Source organism: Hyla sarda, chromosome 2 (assembly GCF_029499605.1).
Source record: "Hyla sarda isolate aHylSar1 chromosome 2, aHylSar1.hap1, whole genome shotgun sequence".
Classification (NCBI taxonomy): Eukaryota; Metazoa; Chordata; class Amphibia; order Anura; family Hylidae; genus Hyla; species Hyla sarda.
The window spans coordinates 408,410,846-408,432,208 of NC_079190.1; the positions used below are offsets into that span (position 1 = coordinate 408,410,846).

Here is a 21,363-nt window from a genome sequence, read left to right on the forward strand (position 1 = left end):
TGATCTTTTGAACACCTTTGGATGTCCCCCGTGACCCTAAAATTTGTCTGCTGGGCTATATGGATGGGCTTGCGCTAGATTCTAATGGTAAAGTGGCTATAGACCAATTACTATATGTCAATAGGTAACTAAGCAGATACACGCTTTACCTCTGGTTAAACGTGAATTCATTAACAAAGTAAACATTCTGCTATGTTGAGAAAAGGTAATATATGGTAATTAGTATTTATACTTTGAAATAAATATGGTCCCCATAGTTGTGTGTACGTGATATTGCATGTTTCAGTTTACGCCATAATGGCATTGCATTGCAGCACTACACATGGGCATGGGTTTTGCCCCTGTGAACATAGCCCTAGGGTATGTTCATAAAGGCAAAACTGCTTTGAAAAAAGCAACTCAAAATATATATTAGTGGTTTTCTATGTGGCTTTTCTTGCAGTGTTTAAAGTTCCAACTGATTTCAATGGGAACTTCCATGCAGAACTGCACAAAATGACATGTCACCCCACCCCCCCATTTGTAAACATGTTTTTTTAAACCATGCTCTTTATTGTAACATTACCTATTGAAATTCATAGGAGATGACAATTATATACGTGTTGTTATGCACTTTTGTCCATGTGAACATACACAGCCATCATTTTTCTGTCAAGGTGGTTATGTCAGATCTTTTTTTATGGGCTGAGGTACCTTGCTTTTTATTCGAGCTAAGGTACCTTGTTTTTATATGGGCGAAGGTACCTTGCTTTTATATGGGCTGAGGTACCTTGCTTTTATATGGGCTGAGGTACCTTGCTTTTATATGGGCTGAGGTACCTTGCTTTTATATGGGCTGAGGTACCTTGCTTTTATATAGGCTGAGGTACCTTGCTTTTATATGGGCTGAGGTACCTTGCTTTTATATGGGCTGAGGTACCTTGCTTTTATATGGGCTGAGGTACCTTGCTTTTATATGGGCTGAGGTACCTTGCTTTTATATGGGCTGAGGTACCTTGCTTTTATATGGGCTGAGGTACCTTGCTTTTATATGGGCTGAGGTACCTTGCTTTTATATGGGCTGAGGTACCTTGCTTTTATATGGGCTGAGGTACCTTGCTTTTATATGGGCTGAGGTACCTTGCTTTTATATGGGCTGAGGTACCTTGCTTTTATATGGGCTGAGGTACCTTGCTTTTATATGGGCTGAGGTACCTCACTTTTTTAATTGGCAGAGGTACCTCGCTTAGGCTAAGTTTCCACCTGTTTTTTGTGTGCCTTTTTCCCCCAATAAACGCAAAAACGCCCCCCATGGCGTTTTTTCATTGAAAATACGCTGTGGCCAGATGTTAGCTGTAAATTAATGAGAAATCGCAAAATTCTTTTACCACTTTTCAGTTTGCCATTTTTTTTAACCCCTTAAGGACGCAGGGTTTTTTGGTTTTTGCACTTTGGTTTTTTCCTCCTCACCTTTTAAAAATCATAACCCTTTCAATTTTGCACCTAAAAATCCATATGGTGGCTTATTTTTTGCGCCACCAATTCTATTTTACAGTGACATCACTCATTTTACCCAAAAATCTACAGCGAAACAGAAAAAAAATAACTTTTTTCGACAAAATAGAAGAAAAATCGCCATTTTGTAAATTTTGGGGGCTTCCATTTCTATGCAATACATTTTTCAGTAAAAAAATGACACCTGATCTTTATTCTGTAGGTCCATACGATTAAAATGATACCCTATTTATATCGGTTTGATTTTTCGTTCTTCTGGAAAAAATCATAACTACATGCACGGAAATTTATACGTTTAAAATTGTCATCTTCTGACCCCTATAACTTTTTTATTTTTCTGCATATGGGGCGGTATGAGGGCTCAATTTTTGCGCCGTGGTCTGACGTTTTTAGCGGTACCATTTTTGTATTGATTGGCCTTTTTGATCGCTTTTTATTCATTTTTCATGATATAAAAAGCGACCAAAAATACGTTATTTTGGACTTTGGAATTTTTTTCCACGTACGCCATTGACCTTGCGGTTTAATTAGTGATATATTTTTATAGTTTGGACATTTACGCACGCGGCGATACCACACATGTTTATTTTTATTTACATGGTGGTTTTCTTTTTATGGGAAAAGGGGGGTGATTTGAACTCATAGGGACCTATAACACTGCACACATTGATTGCCAGCACTTTTCACTGCAAAGCCATACTTTTGCAGTGATCAGTTTTATCGGCGGTCGATTGCTCAAGCCTGCATCTCAGGCTTGGAGCAATCAATCGCCGAAGGGACACGCTGGAGGAAGGTAAGAGGACCTCCGCTCGTGTCCCAGCTGATCGGGACACCACATTTTCACTGCGGTGGTCCCGATCAGCCCCACTGAGCAGCGGGGCAGCTTTCACTTTCGTTGAACGCGCGTCTAAAGGGTTAATAGCGCGCGACACCACGATCACTGCCGCGCGCTATTAGCTCTGGGTCAGATACATGCCGGGACCGACCCGATATGACGCGGGGTCACCGCGTGACCCTGCATTGTATCACGGGAGTCGGCCAAGGACGTAAATATACGTCCTTCGTCGTTAAGGGGTTAATCCTTTTTTGTTTTTTTTCAGCTCCTTGGCGGTTTTGCAGCATGTTGAGCCTATGGTGTTTTTTTCCCTGAAATCGTGGCGTTTTTCTCCCATAGAAGTCTATGGGAGTAAAAAAAACGCGAAGAAAAACAACACGTGGGTTTTAACTTTGGCGTTTTTTGCAGGACGTTTTTATTCTTTTTTGGAATTTAATAACATTTGGTAGGGTATTATTAAAAAACATATTTAAAAAGATACAGTAGTGATGGAAAAAATTGTATTTAACGAAAATTATCTTTTTTATAACAAAATTTTTATAAATTTTTAAACCGAGATCAATTTATGTTGGTGGGCAGGGCACTAAAAATGTAGCCGACAATAATTAAAATGTAGTGTGTGTGTGTTTTTCACTTTTTTTTAATCTTTATTGTTTACGTAGTACTACTATTCACAGCATAGAACACACTGTTCGATGATGGGAGTAGTAGTACCTGTACTAATTGACAGATCGCTCCGGGTGTCACTTCTGTTGCGATCCTCCTGTATAATGTATAGATGCGGCAGCAGCTCTTCTATGGTCCCCTGCACTGACGTATATATACACCTACTCATATTTCCCACAGAGAGTTGCGATTGGCCAGATGGTTCCAGCCAATCACAACTCTCTGTAGGAAGTATGAATAGGTGTATATATACATCAGTGCAGGGGACCATAGAAGTGCGGCCAGCCGCATCTATACATTATACAGGAGGATCACAGCGGGTGTCAGGAGTGACACTCACTGCGATCTGTCTATTAATGCAGGTACTACAGCTCCTGGACAAAGGTCATTGGACCAAAGCACGTGTTGAGGTGGCGGCATCCCGGGACTCCTTACTCTCCATTACTGCTATTGTGGTCTGTGTTGCTGTTACATCCCCTTGTATGAACCCTACATAGTATGCATTGTCTGTACATGGAATTCTCTGCACTTTGCACTTTAACATTGTACTGTATACTGGTCAGTTAACCATTAGCAACTCTGCATATGGTTTACCATTATAATAGACCTGGTTACTGCACATGCACTTTATGCCATCTTATACTGCCCAGTACACTTGTACACCCAGTACTAGTGACTCTGCATATCACTTATCTTTTTCATGCATTTAGTCATCAGACCCATAATTAAATTTCCCCTTTCATTATTCTTTGTTGCTCAGAACATCCCAGTCCCTGGTATGCTACCCTATTTCTGATTTCCATTTTAATCCTTTTTAATGTATTTTATATGTATTTGTTAATTCAATAAAGACATTGTTATTTATTATACCTTTTGGAGTAGCTCCGTTCTTTTTGGTATGTATTCATGTTGGGAGTAGTAGTACCTGCAGTTAAAGGGGGTTATCCAGGAAAAAAACTTTTTTTTTAATAAATCAACTGGCTCCAGAATGTTAAACAGATAAACAGATTTGTAAATTACTTCTATTAAAAAATCTTAATCCTTTCAATACTTATGAGCTGCTGAAGTTGAGTTGTTTTTTATGTCTAAGTGCTCTCTGAGGACACCTGTCTCGGGAACTGTCCAGAGTAGCAAAAACCCATAGCAAACTACTTCTACTCGGTGCAGTTCCCTGAGACAAGCAGAGATATCAGCAGAGAGTGATGTTGCCAGACAGAAAAGAACAACTCAACTTCAGCAGCTGATAATTATTGGAAGGATGACATTTTTTTAATAGAAGTAATTTACAAATCTGTTTAACTTTCTGGAGCCAGTTGATATAAAAAAATAAAAATAAAGTTTTTTCCTGTAATACCCCTTTAACCCCTTAAGGACCAGGACCAATTTTATTTTTGCATTTTCGTTTTTTCCTCCTCGCCTTCTAAAAATCATAACTCTCTTATATTTCCATCCACAGACCCATATGAGGGCTTGTTTTTTGCGTCACCAATTGTACTTTGTAATTACATCACTTATTTTACCATAAAATGTACGGCGTAACCAAACAAATATTATTTATGTGGGAAAATTGAAAAGAAAACCGCAATTTTGCAAATTTTGGAAGGTTTTGTTTTCACGCTGTACACTTTCTGGTAAAAATGACATGTTTTCTTTATTCTGTGGGTCAATATGATTAAAAGGATACCCATGATTATATTCTTTTCTATAATTGTACCGCTTAAAAAAAATCTCAAACCATTTTAACAAAATTAGTATGTTTGAAATTGCCCTATTTTGACCACCTATAACTTTCTCATTTTTCTGTATATGGGGATCTGTAGTTTTTATCAGTATCACTTTTGCTTAGGTTTTACTTTTTATAAATTTTTTATAACATTTTTTTGGAATAAAAGAGCAGCAATTTTGGACTTTTTTTTAAATTTCTTTACGTTTACGCCGTTCACCATACGGGATGATTAACAATATATTTTAATAGTTCAGACTTTTACGCACGCGGCGATACCAAATATGTGTATTAATTATTATTTTTACGCTTTTTTGGGGGTAAAATGGGAAAAACGGACGTTTTACTTTTTTATTGGGGGAGGGGATTTTTCACACTTTTTTACTTTTTTATTTTACATTTTTTTACACTTTTTATGTCCCCATAGGGGACTATTCATTGCAATCAGTTGATTGCTAATACTGTGCAGTGCTATGTATAGGATCTCGATCTCAGACCAGAGCAGAAGACCCCGGGAGACAGCCGGAGCAAGGTGAGAGGACCTCCGGCCGCCATGCTGGATGATCGGATCCCCGCGGCAGCGTCGAGGGCGATCCGATCATCCGTTAAAAGTACCGCAATGCCGCAGATGCCGTGATCTGTAATGATCCCGGCATCGGAGGGGTTATTGGCGGACATCCGCGCGATCGTGGATGTCCGCCATTACTGGCGGGTCCCTGGCTGCTGATAGCAGCCGGGACCTGCCGGGCATGACGATCATGTTGGCGCGTAAATATACGTCATGGTTAAGTTAGTACCACGTCAAGTACCACATCACCATGACGTACAGTTACGTCCATTGTCGTTAAGGGGTTAAGGACAGTTCACAGCGGGTGTCACACCTGACACCAGCTGCGATCATCCTTCATCCCTGAGATGCGGAGCCGCTTTCTCCTGCACTCGCATCTCTGCTCTGTACTGCAGCCGACCACTCATCATTCATATTTCCCAGTGAGAGCGGGGATTGGATACCACCATCCGACCAATCCCCACTCATCATCATCGGTTCCACCCAATGAAGCCAGAAGAGGAGCTGTTGGAGAACAGAAGGAAGGGAAGTAGTGATTCATTTATCATACAATATAGATACATATAACAAAAATAATACACTCCAAAATACTGAGGTACTATAAGTCCTAGCATGAAATAGTAAGGAATATTACCCTTCTGCACAGATCAGTGCAAAGAGACGCAGCTCGCACATGGCGGTAGCAACCATATGTGTCTCTGTGAGTTCTGTGCCTTGTATGATTGTCTCTCTAACTGTATTGCCCAGTATGAGGCCAATTTCTGTCCATCAAACAAAGATGGATTTTCCAATATGGGGTTGCAGGGTGCTGTGTAATAAGTGCTTTCACAAAATCCTTAGGTCACATCTACCGTGGTGCTTGTAAATGTGTTAATTTTAGAATTTTCTATATTTCTGCATAAGTTGGGCCTAAAAGAACATGAGATTGTTTATAACATGAGTTGTGAGGATCAGACTTTGGTTGATCTCTGTTCTTCAAATAAAACAGGCCACCCACTCACACCTGAATGTCATCCCATTGACTGCATATAACTAATTTCACCTCCAAATAATCGGCCAAACCTAATGGTTCACAAACTGTTGCCACACAGAGATATGTGATATTGGGTCATTTTCCTCAGTAATTAAAGAGTAGCTCCCACCATCCTATATATTTTTTTTCTGTCCCTGCCTATTTCCCATCTCTCCCTAACCCCCTCCCCGCTTTTATTTATTTTTTACTATATTAAAAAGGGTCTTTTTGTCTGCCTGGTAGTGTGCTCACTACCAGGCAGACTTTACCAGCAGGTAGAGGTCACTGATGCCTGCTGGGGGGGCCGACACTTCCGCCCTTAGTTCATTATATAGGGTGCCTCCAGCTGTTTCACCACTACAATTCCCAGCTTGCCCTGACATCTATTGGCTGTCAGGGCATGCTGGGAGTTGTAGCGGGGAAACAGCTGGAGGCACCCTGTGTTGAAAACAATAAGTTAGGGCCATGGGCGCAGTGCGGCGTGGCACTACCCTGTTCCCTCCAGCGCTAAGCTGCCCCCCCCGATCCCCGCAACCCCCGTGTTGTAACCCCTACCCCCAGCCCCGCTCTCCCCGCAACCCCCGTGTTGAAACCCAGATCCCCATACGTACAAACTGCAGAGTCCAGCAGCATCAGCGGCATGCAGGGGCAGTCTCCGGGGGCGTGGTGCCGGAGGAGTGACCGGCGTCTGAGGCCAGGGAGCCAATGCGCTCCCTGCCTGTCTGATTAACAGGCAGGGAGCGAGCGCAGGCAGAATGAATTAGGACCGATGCCCGGCCTTAATGACTTCTATGAAAATCTGACCCACTGCAATAGAGGCAGTATATAGATAGATAGAATAGTACACCCCTTTTCAATGCTTACTCTCTGAGGCACCATTATTATACTGTGCATAGTATAGGAGCAATATATTATGACCTAAAGGGGTATCCTGGTTTTAGCAAATAAATATGATTCTTCATAATATTAAATGTTGTACACTTTTCCTGTTTACATTCAGTAACAGTTCTTTACTGTTTTCAAATTTAATAGGAACTTTTGGTGGATAAAAGTATCTCCATAGTCATGTGAGGGACAGACAGGTGCATGGCTTTGATAACTGTTCTATAGGGCTAGATTCACACTATTCAATCTCTGCCGGAAATACTCCAGGAGGGTATCCTGCGGGCAGCTGGCACTGACTGATTTGGTTGGTGCTAGGACCACATGGACATGTTTGGTCCCCATAGACGACAATGTGTTCTGCGCAGTATTTTGCAGAATATTGCAGGTTAAAAGCTCCCCTGCTGAAATTTCGTAGTATGCACTGTGCAGATTGACACCAATGGGACTCTGCTGCACCAGAATTTCAGAGCACAATTTTTTAAGTGGAATTCCGCTTGGAACTTCTGTACCTGTGTGTCCATCACATGACCAGGTGTAATGGCAGTGGTGAAGTGGATCCGCTGAACCTGTGTGGATGATGGTGTGGGCCGTACCAGGGAGCAGAGTCTAAGGTGCCACTGGTTTTCCCCAGAGCCCGCCGCAAAGAGGGATGGACTTGCTGCGGCAGGCAGCACCCAGGTCGCTACCCCTGGTACAGCTCGCCCACACAGGCTGCTGAGGAGAAGCGTGGCACAGGAAGGATAAGGAAACTCAAAGTCTGGACAGGCAAGAGGTCAGGGCAGGCAGCACAGGAGTGTAGTCAGAATGGTAGCCAGGAGATCAGAGGGCAGGTGGCACAGGAGCAAGGTCAGGTCACAGAGCAAGTGGTCAGGTACACAGTAAGGCAATACACAACATGAACGCTTTCTCTTAGTCAAGTGAGCACAAAGATCCGGCAAGGGAAAACAGGAAGTGCTAACACTTATAGTATCAGTGAGCAGCAGTAACCGGTTAAGGACGTAATGGCCCTTTAAATCGCAGAGAACTGGTACGCCCTAGAGGGTGGGTACACACATGCCGGCGACCTGGGACAACAGAGGAAGCAGGAGGTGACTAACGGCCCAGATGCGAAACATGGCACCGCCGGCAGAGGAGGACGGGGCAGGAGAGCGCTCGTTGCCAGCTTGTCTGGCCGGAGCGCTAGTTGTAACAGTGCCTCCCGTTGGTCTCCCCCTCTTTTTAGGTCGCAGAAAATTAAGGACCAGGTCACGGTCCAAGATATTCTCCTCTGGCTCCCAGGACCTTTCTTCAGGACCGAACCCCTTCCAGTCCAAGAAAATACCATCTCCCTCTAACGGTTTTAGTAGCCAAAATTTCCTTAACCTCAAAGACATCAGAGGAATCGGACACAAGAGTAGGGGGGATGTCTTTTTGGGAAAACCGATTAATGCGATGCATAACCTTGTAAGGACCCAGGAAGCGAGGACCCTACTTGTAGCTGGGAACCTTAAAACAGATATATTTGGCCGAGAGCCAGACCTTGTCGCCAGGAGAGTAGGTCGGAGAGGGTCTTCTCTTCTTATCTGCCTGAGATTAATACTACAGAGAAAATTCTTTTCTTTTTGGAATGCTCTCTGATGACATCACGACCACAGTTCTCTCTACTGATGTTATTAAAATAATAATAATAACGCTTTATTTATTGTTGTCCTTAGTGGGATTTGACCCCAAGTCCCAAGCACTGCAAGGTAGCAGTGCTAACCACTGAGCCACCATGCTGCCCTTAGCAAACATCTGCTCTGCATTGTTGCTAAAATGGACAGAGATGTCAGCAGAGAGCACTGTGTTTGTGATGTCATCAGTGTTCCAAAAAGAAAGGAATTTCCTCTGTAGCATTCAGCAGCTAATAAGTACTGGAAGGATTAAGATTTTTTAATAGAAGTAATATACAAATATGTTTAACTTTCTGCCACCAGTTGATTTAAAAGAAAAAGTACCCTTTTAAGCCGAGGAGTCTTGTTGCAGGCACAGGTAGTACAGGAATGGACAATATCAGTGACATTGCGTGCAAGGTTCAGCCACCAGAAATGCGGGGGAGATTAGTTGTATGGACTTCCGTACTCCAGAATGCCAAGCCAGCAAAGAGGAATGTCCCCAGTTCAACACTCTGCATTTAAGTTCAGAAGACACAAAAGACTTCCCTGGAGGAACATGCTGAAGGTTTGACTGGCATGGTCAAACGAGGAGAGGTAGAATTCACACTTAGGGAAGCCTCTCCCATGTGCCCTAGGTGTGTGCGTTTCACGGACAAGTTGGTCGTATAGAACAGTCATTGAGGAAATGCTCCGGGCTGGCACAATAGAGACACAAGTTTTCATTGCGCCTGGCGGGACCTCTCCTGCTGTGTTAATCAAGCACAATCCACCTGCATAGGATGGTTGAGGTAGACGCTGGAACACAGGTGCCAAATGGGAAAACGTTGTGTCCGAGTAGGTTCACGCTCTTGATGAAGCTCCTCCTGCCTCTCGACAAAGCGCACATCAATTTGAGTGGCCAACTGTACTCAGGGAAGACGGAGGATCCAGTGCAGCGAGAACATCTTTGACTCTACTAGAAAGTCCCTTTTTAAAGGGTGCACACAGAGCCTCGTCATTCCAGACCAATTCGGAGGTCAGAAGGCAGGCTGCACAGGAGCAAGGTCAGGTCATAGAGCAAGTTGTCAGGTACACAGTAAGGCAATACCCAACGGGAACACTTGTGTGCAAGTGAGCACAAAGATCTGGCAAGGGGAAAGAGGAAGTGCTGACACTTATAGTGTCTGCGAGCAGAAGTAACCAATTAAGGGCATACTGGGAAGGGCATCGCTGAGAACCGGTGCGCGGCCCTAGAGGGCAGATATACACATGCCGGCAACCTGGGACAGCGGAGGAAGCAGGAGGTGAGTAATGGCCCAGCGTTCGCATGCGGCAATGCGAACTGCGGCACTGCCAGTAGAGGAGGACAAGGCAGGAGAGCTCTCGTGGCCAGCTTGTCTGGCCAGAGCGCTAGTTGTAACACCAGGACAAGGGTTTATCTACTGAAGGTAAACCATAAAGCCCCTTGCTATGCTACAGAAATTCCTGCCCGAGATTCCAATGCAGCAGCCTCCCATTGTCCTTAAAGGGGTATTCCAGGATTTTTTATTTTTTTTGACTATGCTACAGGGGCTGTAAAGTTAGTGTAGTTCATTATATAGTGCATGTACCTCTGTGTGATGGTTTTCTCACAATTCTTCTGTGATTTTCACCCCAATATTTATTTTTAACAGAATACAAAATGACTGTTGTCTCAGATTTTTCCCAGGTTGCAATGCGCCGAGACCTGACTCACTAGTCAGCTGATGACAGGGAGCCTGTCTGCTTCAATGGGTGGAGTGATCGCTTGGTGGGAGAGAGATCAATCTGCAACTAATGCAACAGCTGTAGGCACCCTGATTGAGAACCACAGGTCTTTTGAGTGGATGCAGCTCCTTTATGTTTCAATGGGTGGGGTGGCTGATGTGTGGGAGGGAGGAAAATGGAATTATGGGATTTGTAGTCAAAAACAGAAAGCTGAAACAGGAAATACCAGTTCACAGAAAGCTAGCCACAGTGTTATGGTAATCTCACAACATAGCCATTTAGCCCCAAGACAAGCACAGATCCTTCCTAAGCATGTCCATTACTGTCTGCCAGGTATGTACTAAAATCATCTTATGGTGGAGAACCCCTTTAATGGGATTGTGCTGCACAGTGCACACTGCTAAGTTTCCACAGCGCCTCCGCTGAACATGTTCATTCCCAACAGAATAACGTGAAGAACTGCATTGCATCAATGGGGGCAGATGTTTGCTCTGTCACAGCATCGTCATTATGGCATGGGGAAGGTCCACCCAGAATTTCTCTGGACTGAAATTCCACAGTGTGCAATGGGCCTAAGGGAGCCTGTTGTATGCTAGCAAACAAATATTTTGAAAATGTGAAAAATATTATATATTAGAAAACTGTATAACTGTTTACAACATAAAGAGATACATTTATTTACTGAAACTAGAATACCCCTTTAAATTTTACTGAGAGATACATCTGTGATTTTATGTTCCCAGCTCTGTTATTTTATACAATTACCTGCTGAGTTGTATGTAAACATAGTCAATTTTACTGCTATTTTTATCAGCTATTTTCTGTCTAATTCCATGAAAGTAATAAGAATGTCTCATATTGCCAAATACATTCTTATTGTCACATATCACTCCATGACCTAATTATGGAAGCACCGTGCGTATGTCAACAGAAATCTGAGTCTAACAGCCTGAAATTGAGCTAAACGTCTCCATAATAAGATACAGGATCATGATGTAAATATGATTTTGCATAAGCAATATAAAGTTTATTGTATTTCGACCCTGTTTGCTAATATACCACATCCAGCTTCAGCAACTCAAGCACAATGTTACTTTGCCCTCCAAGCACAAACATGGCAAGGGTAAATGGCTGCCCTGCTCCCCCCCTCTTACTGGCTCTCCATTTTCCCAATAGTATATAGTTTCCAGTCCCCACTACACACTGCCGATACACATTGGGGTCTGTGTGTGGACCAGAAATCACTTTTGTAATATAACTCTATGAGACTCGCCGAGCATCTCAAATAGTTTCACTGGTCATGTTACTTCCGGTCCACACACCAAGCACTCTGTAAATCGACATTGTGTAGCAGGGACTGGAGCCGGCATCTTATTGTGAAAAGAGAGTGCTGGGTAAAAGGGTGGAACAGAGTAGCTGTTACCCTCACCTTACATATTCTGGGAATGTTATGTTGCACTGGAGTGTTGCCAAAGACATGGCAAAGATTGGTCTGGACCAGCCTATTCATGTGCTGAAGGATGTGGTAAAGATTGTATGGTATTTTTTACAACTTTCCACCAAACTAAGTTGGAAATTGCAATTAATTCTGTTTGCATATTGTTTGAGCCTTTAGTCAGAGGTATATGATGGGAACATTTCCCTCTGTATACCTCCAACAGAAGGCTGCAATCTGTACCACGTCATCTCAAATAGAATGTGAACTGCGCCCAAGTATACATGGGTTTACTAAGACAAGTAAGGATTGAAGAGACTCTAGGGTGGAACTATTGTAATCAGTTATGTTGTCTATATTCACTACAAATGTTAGCGCAATGGTGTTTTTGCACCAAAATGTTGCACCTTTTGACATGTACTGTAGCTAGAAATGCTTTTGTAAAAATTGGTGCTGTAGAACAATTTACCTGTTTAACATTGCAGTAGGAATGTATTTATGTGTGTCTTTTAACATTTAGGCACCAAAAAATTGCACAAAGCATGATATCTTGACACAAACTCATGCCAGTGTGGACAACACTTAAAACATATCTACCTCTAAGCAACGCTGCTATTAGAAAGACAATGCACCTCTTTGATAAATGTGGGGAAGTACACATGGCATATGACCAATCACACAGGGGTAAAAATAATTTGATTTGCTCAGACTATAAATCCCTCCATAGAGCTGTGCTTTAGCCCTTTTTCTGATGATGATGTTCAGTTGACAGTGACTGACATGATCAGTGGTCTAGGATCAAATGGGACATACGGAAGTAAATTTCTGGTTTAACCATTTCTTTTGTGCACTAAGATAACTCACTGAAAGACAGTGGATCACTGACACTGGTAAATTAATGACAAATGAATGCCACCTCATCTTTAGGTTAGTGCCTTTGTCACCTTAGTGAAATCTGTCTGAGATCTAACAGTTCAACTCATATTTTATTGGATTATATTGCTGGGGAACTGTACCAGGTGTTATAATGAGGTTTTATTAAAGAACATATGATTCTTCTATCTTAACATGAATAATTGAGCTCTATATTCTTTTCGGTGGAAGAGTCACAGAAAGAGTGAAAAAGATCAAGGCCAACTCAACTCTAACAGAGCCCCATCAATATTCCTCATCTCTTAGTATTCCCCATAATGTTATTAAATAACTGGAGCCTCCTCTGGCCTGTCAGTCATTACTTCCAATAGTTAAGATTGAGCATCTGTGATAATTTTTCTCCACATTGTGGCTAGTTCTTGTTTAAAGGGAACCAAGCACTAGATTTTACCAAATATATCATCCTTGGCAATGCATTATATATGGTCAAATCGTTATCTTCCCCGTCCCTGGGGGAAGTTTTTACTCCCAGGGATAGTGAGGATAGGAAGTTTGTAAATTACCCCCGTCCCCCTCCCCCCCTTGGGGGGGAATTGTACTTACCTTGTCCCATCTCTCTTGTCATAATGATGCCCCCTTGGCTTGATTGACGGGGGCGTTATCGCTCTGCTCTCTAAGCAGACGGAGAAGAGCGATGACGCAGGCTGTCAATCAAGCCGAGGGGGTGTCACTATGGCTGAAGCGACGGGACTAGGTAAGTGGAGAATAAAAAGCTAAATAGGCAGTAGAACATTTTTATCTGACTCGTTTTCATAAAAAAAAAAAGTTACATTAAATGTATTTAAAATACATCAGAATAGTTTTATTACAGTTATTAAAATGTTTCTTGTTTGAAAAAGCAAAAGTAATATATAAATATATATATATATATATTTTATTTTTTTTTTAAAGTAGGGTCACATGGAGCACATACGCAGCACGCTGTGGATGCATCGACGGCAGTCATTAGAGTAAGCTCCCTGCTGCATCTGGGTAGCTCTGTGTGTCCGCTTGTAGCTGTGGATTTCCCATTGCACATCTGCTACAACCAGGCACCATGTCTACAGTGGGAAATCCGCTGCTACGAGCAGACACACAGAGCTATCCGGCTGTGGCAGGGAGCCTGCTCTTGTGACTGCTGTTGGCAAATCTGTAGCGTGAAATAGGCGCTCCATGTGACCCTACCCTTATACTCCTCTATATACAGTGTTGTTTCGACAGGTTGATTTTAACTATGTTGTAGCTGCCGCCACATAAAATGTAACTTACTTATTTGATATTAAACCAATATATCCTACATGTACCTTCTTGAGAAAGCAGATTTGTTACCTGGATGTATAGCTCTATGTAAAAAAAATTGGGCTGTTTGGCCAATAGACCCTACCGCAGAAGCCACAGACTCATAGACCACAGTGTTTAAAAAGGGGAGCCCTTCCCCCACCACTGAATGACATCCACCCACAGATATACAGCCACCCACCAACTACAGGTGAGAGAAGAATAGGAGAGCAACTAAAAGCCTGCTGTATTCTTTGTTAGGCTATAGTAGCCAAACAGCACAATCAAAACCTGTCCAGAGAAAAAGTTGCTGAGTTGCCCATAGCAACAAATCAAATTTCTTCTTTCATTTTTGAAAAGGCCTCTGAAAATGAAAGAAGCGATCTGATTGGTTGCTATGGGCAACTCAGCAACTTTTCTCTGGACAGGTTTTGATAAATCTCCCACAATATGTTTTGTGTCATTTGGGCCAACAGACTTGGGATGGCCAAAGATTGGACCTGCCACCAATCTCATATTTTGGAGGATGATCATGATCCCTCATCCCTCAACAAGAATTAAACACAGTGTTTCTCAACCACTTATCTCTACTGAAGACTCATGTTTTATAAATTAAGCATGTTGGTGTTTACGCTAACAATATAGTTCTATCTATCTGTCTATCTATCTATCTATCTATCTATCAATCAATATATCTACCTCGCTATAGTATCTATCTATCTATCTACAGTATCTATCTATCTCTATTATCTTTTTATCTATCTATCTATCTCTCCATAGTATCTATCTATCTACAGTATCTATCTCTATTATCTATTTATTTATCTATCTATCTATCTATCTATCTATCTATCTATCAACCTCGCTATAGTATCTATCTATCTACAGTACCTATCTATCTCTATTATTTATTTATCTATCTATCTCTCTATAGTATCTATCTATCTACAGTATTTATCTATCTCTATTATCTATATATCTGTTTGTCTGTCTGTCTGTCTATCAATCGATTGACTTATCTATCTTTCTATCTATCTATCCTCTATTTTCCTAAAATATTTTTGGATACCTTTTAATCTTATTCTACATTATGCTATATGAAATTAACGGTTTGACTGCACATGGGGTTTTGTGATTCACTGTAGAATATTTGATATATATATATATATATATATATATATATATATATTTTTTTTTTTTTTTTTTTTTTTTTTCACAGTTTACCTAAACAATATTTATTATATTTATATATTATATTTTTTTTTGACAGTTTACCTAAACAGTAGATGGATGGATCATTTTAGAATTTATTACTAACTAGTGGCCTTCCAAAAGCAAAAAAGGTCTTGCCATGTCTTAGTATACCAGGGAAATAATACTTCGTAAGCTCCAAGTCTACTCTGTGAGTGGTATAAACACCTCAGATGCCGTACCAACTTCCAGTATTAGAGAAAAGACATTTTGTAGTAAATATCATGACACAGTATAATTTATATCAATTACACATTAGGGATGAGGAGAACATTGTACTTTAGCGCAGCATACCTGCTTCAGACCATATCAGCTGGTTGCCCATACAGACGTCTTTTTGACAGCAATCAACTGGTAGAGGAAATCCATTAAATGTGTGTTCAGGGAAACCTCCTATTAGCCCACGAATCATTAAACCAACAGCTTTCAAGTAGAGGCATCTGTACATTGTGCGACAAGTTAATAGTAACTCTTCATTATCAAACCCTCTCTACTTGTTATGGGTGCACATTGTGCTTTTACTTTGGACGAGTTGTTGATTGTCTTATTTTAGCATCATAGATTTTCTTAAGTTTTGTTATATTGTCCACAAAAATGGATACTCAACACCTTGGCGCTATGGAAAAACACTATGTGCCCCACAGCAGCTTATATTGCTTTGTTTTGTTATAATGTCCATTACTTTGTTTTGTTATAATGTCTAGTATGTTTAAAATAGAGGGAACCTTGGTGACCCATGTAACCCTGGTGGTGACCATTTTATGGCCATTGTGGCCTTCAAACATCACCTTGGTAAAGATAGTCTCTTAAGAACAACATCCTTGTGTTCTGTTAAGGAATGTAGACAAAGGGATGTTTTAGGTAATCCTTCTACTTATCATTATGGATCAATAGACACGTAAGGTTTTACTTTTTACCTGCTGCAGAACTTCCTTTATACTCATTGTTTCTGTTGTGAAATGGTATGTACCTTGGCTATATATATATATATATATATACATATATATATATGCAAACAAGTTCATGTACATTGTGTCTCGTTCACATACTTTCATTATAAGACAATTTTATAGATGTGCCCCCTACACCTAGCCAGTACCGATGGACCTTTTATAAACTTTTTCCCAGCCTGAAGCAGCACATTAAGCTTTCATGCTGCCGTTCAATAAATCAACGCTGCTTTTCTGTAACATCTTGATGAGAAGTACAAATTACAGGCATTTTGCTCAGTATACGCCGTGTGTTCACGCTTCACAGTAAAGCTGCCAGGTTCATAGGCTTTGATAGAACGCTGTATAAAAAGGTAATGCCTGAGCTAAGCTTTTCTTGTGGACAGAGTGTATTTTGATAAATATACCTCATGTAAAGAAGCTGTGTCCAATCTTTCTGCCTCGCCATCTTTGCTGTAAGCATTTGAGGCTACATGTTGATAAACTATTTGCCTTTTCAATTACTCCTCTGCCTCTATTGCTTGGGTTATCCTTCCTCATCAGCTTGAGAACCTTGCTGTTATCTCTTGCATATCAATAGGGACTGCAAAGCATTGTCATGCTTCCTGTCCTTCCCTGTCTTCCTCAATGTTCTAAGACACAACAAATCATGTGTATGTGTCTCATGTTTATATCAAGGCTGCCTTGACACATTTAAGGCACTGACACACTTTTGACACCTCATAATGAAAATAAAGGAACGTTTTTATATGGATATGTAATTTGGGTCTTTGAAAGTCCCATCCATGTTATTTATTCAAAATAAATTTCAGAGACACCATTTTATTATGGTCCCAATGGTATTCTAGAATAATTATAGCTTTTAGTTTTAATATTGTAGCCAAAGAGATTATATAAAAACGTGAAGTAGCTGTAAGGACTGAGTAAATATTACACCTGTTACCCTTAAGAATTGTCCTTATTGACCTCTAACCTTGCAGATACCTTATGGTAGTCCCATTCTCTAAGCAAGGGTCTTCTTCCTTATAAATACCCTGGATTATCTCATGAATAAACATTTCCCATATTAGCTTTAATTAACCAGCTTCATGGCTCACTCCTAAAGTAAATGTTATTGTTTTGAGCAATGTGTTCTTGGAGGTTGAGGTGTACGTATGCAATAACATTGTCATTTTAAAGTATTTTTTGAAGGGTCATCTAGAAACATCAGCTTCCACTTACACTCATTTACTATTAAGTGATCAACATTTCTTCTCGGAATGACAAAACATGACTTACCAGGTCACCCTGAGTTCTGAAGGTCAGTTTCTGGTCTTTGCATTTCATGACAAATAGGGGTTAATAAGAGGTTCATTTATTCCGTATGTGGTCAACTCTGTTGTCTAATCCATTGCCCAATATCCTAGATTAAATCCCATGGTCACAATCCACATCTCGGCAGATATACCACAGAATCACATATAGAATCAACAGAATGGCAAAAATGAACAAAGCTACTAAAATAGCTTTGGTCACCGGTGATATGAGGGACTGCATGTCACCTGCGGGTGCAGACTAAGAAGAATAGTTGGCAATTATAGTGGTTAATGAAGCAAAGGTTAACCGATGGTCTCTGGCATCGACATGCAACTGCTTTTGAGCAAGGTACCAACTAGGACCTGTGGATCATCTGCATTGCTTCGTGCCAAGTTGAATGAGATGTACAAATGGTGCTTTATTCCACTTGACAGGGAAAAGGGAAAGAAAATGACAGCTCGTCTATAACAGATTCAGAATCTGCTCTGCACACGTCCATCTGAGTCTCCAGCACGAGAGATCAAAGCTTTAACTAGAGCAAAGAGAGGGACTGCACAGAGGAAACTTAATGATGCTAATAATCCTGCCATGGGAGCAGCCCTGATCCTCCAGACTCCCTTTATTCTCGCAGAAGACACAGGACGCAGTCAAACTTGAAGAATAAAGAAAGAGGGAGAAGAGTTGAATTGAAGTTGTTGTGAGCTCCTGCTGTCGATTCCATCAAAAGCCATCAGCTGGGGACAGAGAGGAGGCTGCAGAATAACTGGAAAGAGGCAGAAAAGTTGCAGAAGCACAGGTTTGGAAGGTCAGAGGTGTACGGTTTACCAGTATAGCTTAGAAGACAAAGTGCCGGAGCGGATTACTCAGGGATGGCAAATTATGTATTGGCATTGCCACGGTATAGCTAGCGTAACTGTTGGTGATGTGTAGTCAGTATGCATGCGTGACAGAGGCAGCCTTCAGCATGTGTGGTGTGAGAGACCCTTGTGTGTATATGTCTGCAGCTAGGCAGCTGCAGACTGAGAACTAGCTTGATTAGTATTCCACCCAGCAATGCCTCTCCCTCCTTCTCCTACCTCAATATCTCCCTCTGGCCTCCTCCTTTCTCCCTGAAAAACTCCTCCCCTTCTTCGCTATCATTCAGTCACCGAATGACACTCACCCCCTATCCTCCGGTGTCATTATGTTGTGTTTAAACAGCATGCTGGAGGTTACGCTATAAATACGGTTTGTGGTGCACAAAGACTGTGCCGGCAAGAAACGGTGTGTTTGCTGCAACTGAATATAACAAACAGTATTAACATTGGGACACTTTGTGCATCAGCTTTCAAGACACGTCTTGTATCCTATATTCCATGTCATGGAATTGACCCCTTTTTCTGTTTAAAGTACTTTTAAGGAACAAATAGCAACCAATAGAATAAATAACCTACATTTGTACAGTGATCATAAACCTCTATAAACAGAACTTATCTGTGAATGAACAAAGCAAACATAGATTTCCTATCCGTCCATGGAGATTAAATTAATGTTCCAGTAAAATGGAATAAAGAAGGTTGTCCCTACCCTTGTATCTTTCCTTATGCTCTACAGTAGATGTACTTTAATTTGCTTAGATGAGGGAACACATCTTACTTTACAATGAGAGTAGACCCACGATGCTCCTTGTTGTTTCTGCTTTATTCATTGTGTAAATCACAGACTGTGCTCCATTAATCTATTACTGACATCCGTCACTAGACCAACTGGCAAAAGGGAGAGGAGACAGATTAGAGGTGAAGAAAAATCATGGTCTCCACTTCTCTGGAGATTAGGCTGCATAATAAATGGTTGTAGCCTAGCAATGGAGGATTAAAGGGTATTCCCTCTGCTATCTTCAATAAAATCCTTCATATATCCTACAAAGTGCCCTAACTAAACCTGATAAGAGGCCAAAAATTGTATAATTGCTTTTCTCATGTCTTCTCTGCGTAGCTTTTCATAAGTCCATCTCTGATATGTGGGCAGGACTGAAGCCTTAGCCCCTTAGGGATGACAACCTAGCCATCTTCCCTGTTCATGTGCATTCCTGATGCTGCTATTTATTCTGAATAGCAGCCTCAGGATAAATAACATAAAGGGATCCATAGCGCAAAAATATACACACATATATTACAATATGTAACAAATTAGTAATACTAAATAAGGGGGAGGGGAAGATGGAGCATAAGGCCCCTTTCACACTATACATTCATCCGTTTTAAAGATCCGTTATAAAGTTTGGTTATGAAAACCCTGAAAATCGACTGTTAAACGGACGTTACAAAATATAGTCTATGGGATTTTTACATTATCTGTTTTGATCGGTAATAGCCTGTTATTAATAACGGTCGTTATTTTGTGATGGGAGAAAGTAACGGGAAAAATAGTGGATGCACTATTTCTTCCCTTCTTTCTCCCATCACAAAATAATGGGTTCAAACGGATAATGTAAAAATCCCATAGACAATAATGGGATTTTGTAAGGACCGTATGGGATTTTTTAACGCCGATTTTCAGGATTTTCATAACGGAACATTATAACGGATCTTTAAAACAGATGAATGTATAGTGTGAAAGGGGCCTAACAAATCTGAGTGGAACTCCCCTCTTCAGGATCTCCCCTGCTTCAGAGACCCCCAACATTCTCAGTCAAGGCAGCATTGTTCTTACTCGGTGTGTAACATTCAGATTCTGGTACACATCTTTAGCGTCACTGCTCAGCAGGGAACCCACGGTGGCCAGAGTCAATATTGGAGTAGTCAATATTGGAGGAGATGTTTTCCTGCTCTTACATGACTGCTCTTTTAGATGAATAAAGGAGTGCCTCAGCTCACCTCCAATGCCAGAGCACTGTGCTCGGAGCGGTGTGAACCAACAAGGAGGAAACAGCAAAAGGAATTGAGGTCCAGCGCAGATACTTGTGCAATAAAAGCTTTGTCTTTATATACCACCACAACATAACCGGATAAAAGTAGCGTTTCAGCCGGTCTTGCCAGCCTTACACATACTAATGTGCTGTTAGTACAGCCATACCTTTATAGGAAGGAGACCTATCAACCTGCACAGGAAACACCTGAAATTGGGTGATGTGTCCACCCCTAAAAAGGAAATACAAAAAAGTGAGAACCTTTAGGAAAGCGCGTGTCAAGTTCCAGGATCCCGAATACCTCACTATCAAATATTTTTTGCCTATAGTTACCGCCTCTCATAGGGGGATTTACCCTTTCAATTCCTTGTAAGTTCATGGAAGAGAAATCCCCCTGATGTGTCTCGGCGCAATGTTTAGTAACCATGGAGGTGTGGCAGGAACTAAAGTAGGCAAAATCATAAATATGCTTTCTTATTCTAGTTCTGAGTGAGTTAATGGTACAGCCTACATATTGCACTTTGCATGTTGTGCAAGAAAACAAATCAATTACATGTGATGTATTACAGTTGATGTATTCTGTATTTTATAACTTTTACCTGTAGACCATGAGGTGAATTGAGGGGTATTATACATCACTTTGTAGCACATACATATTCTGTGACCACACTTGTAAGAGCCTTTAGTTGTAAGCCACGTTTTTGCGTCAGTGCTTTGTTACTGAACAAGCTGGATGACAACTTTTGCCCAATTGTAGGGGCCATTTTAGAGACGCATTTGTAACCTGTGTCCAGAACAGAAGCAAATAATGG

The 21,363-nt window shown here is 41.2% G+C and overlaps 1 protein-coding gene across 1 annotated transcript in view; it reads right to left on the minus strand.

The window, feature by feature from the left end:
• The window catches only part of DHRSX (dehydrogenase/reductase X-linked), a 474,272-nt gene extending 455,550 nt beyond the window's left edge, over positions 1–18,722 (minus strand). Inside the window, exon 1 of the mRNA XM_056558834.1 lies at positions 17,647–18,722. The gene's annotated coding sequence lies outside the window, so the exon portion shown is untranslated. The remainder of the gene's footprint in view (positions 1–17,646) is intronic.
• Positions 18,723–21,363: the final 2,641 nt, after the last annotated feature.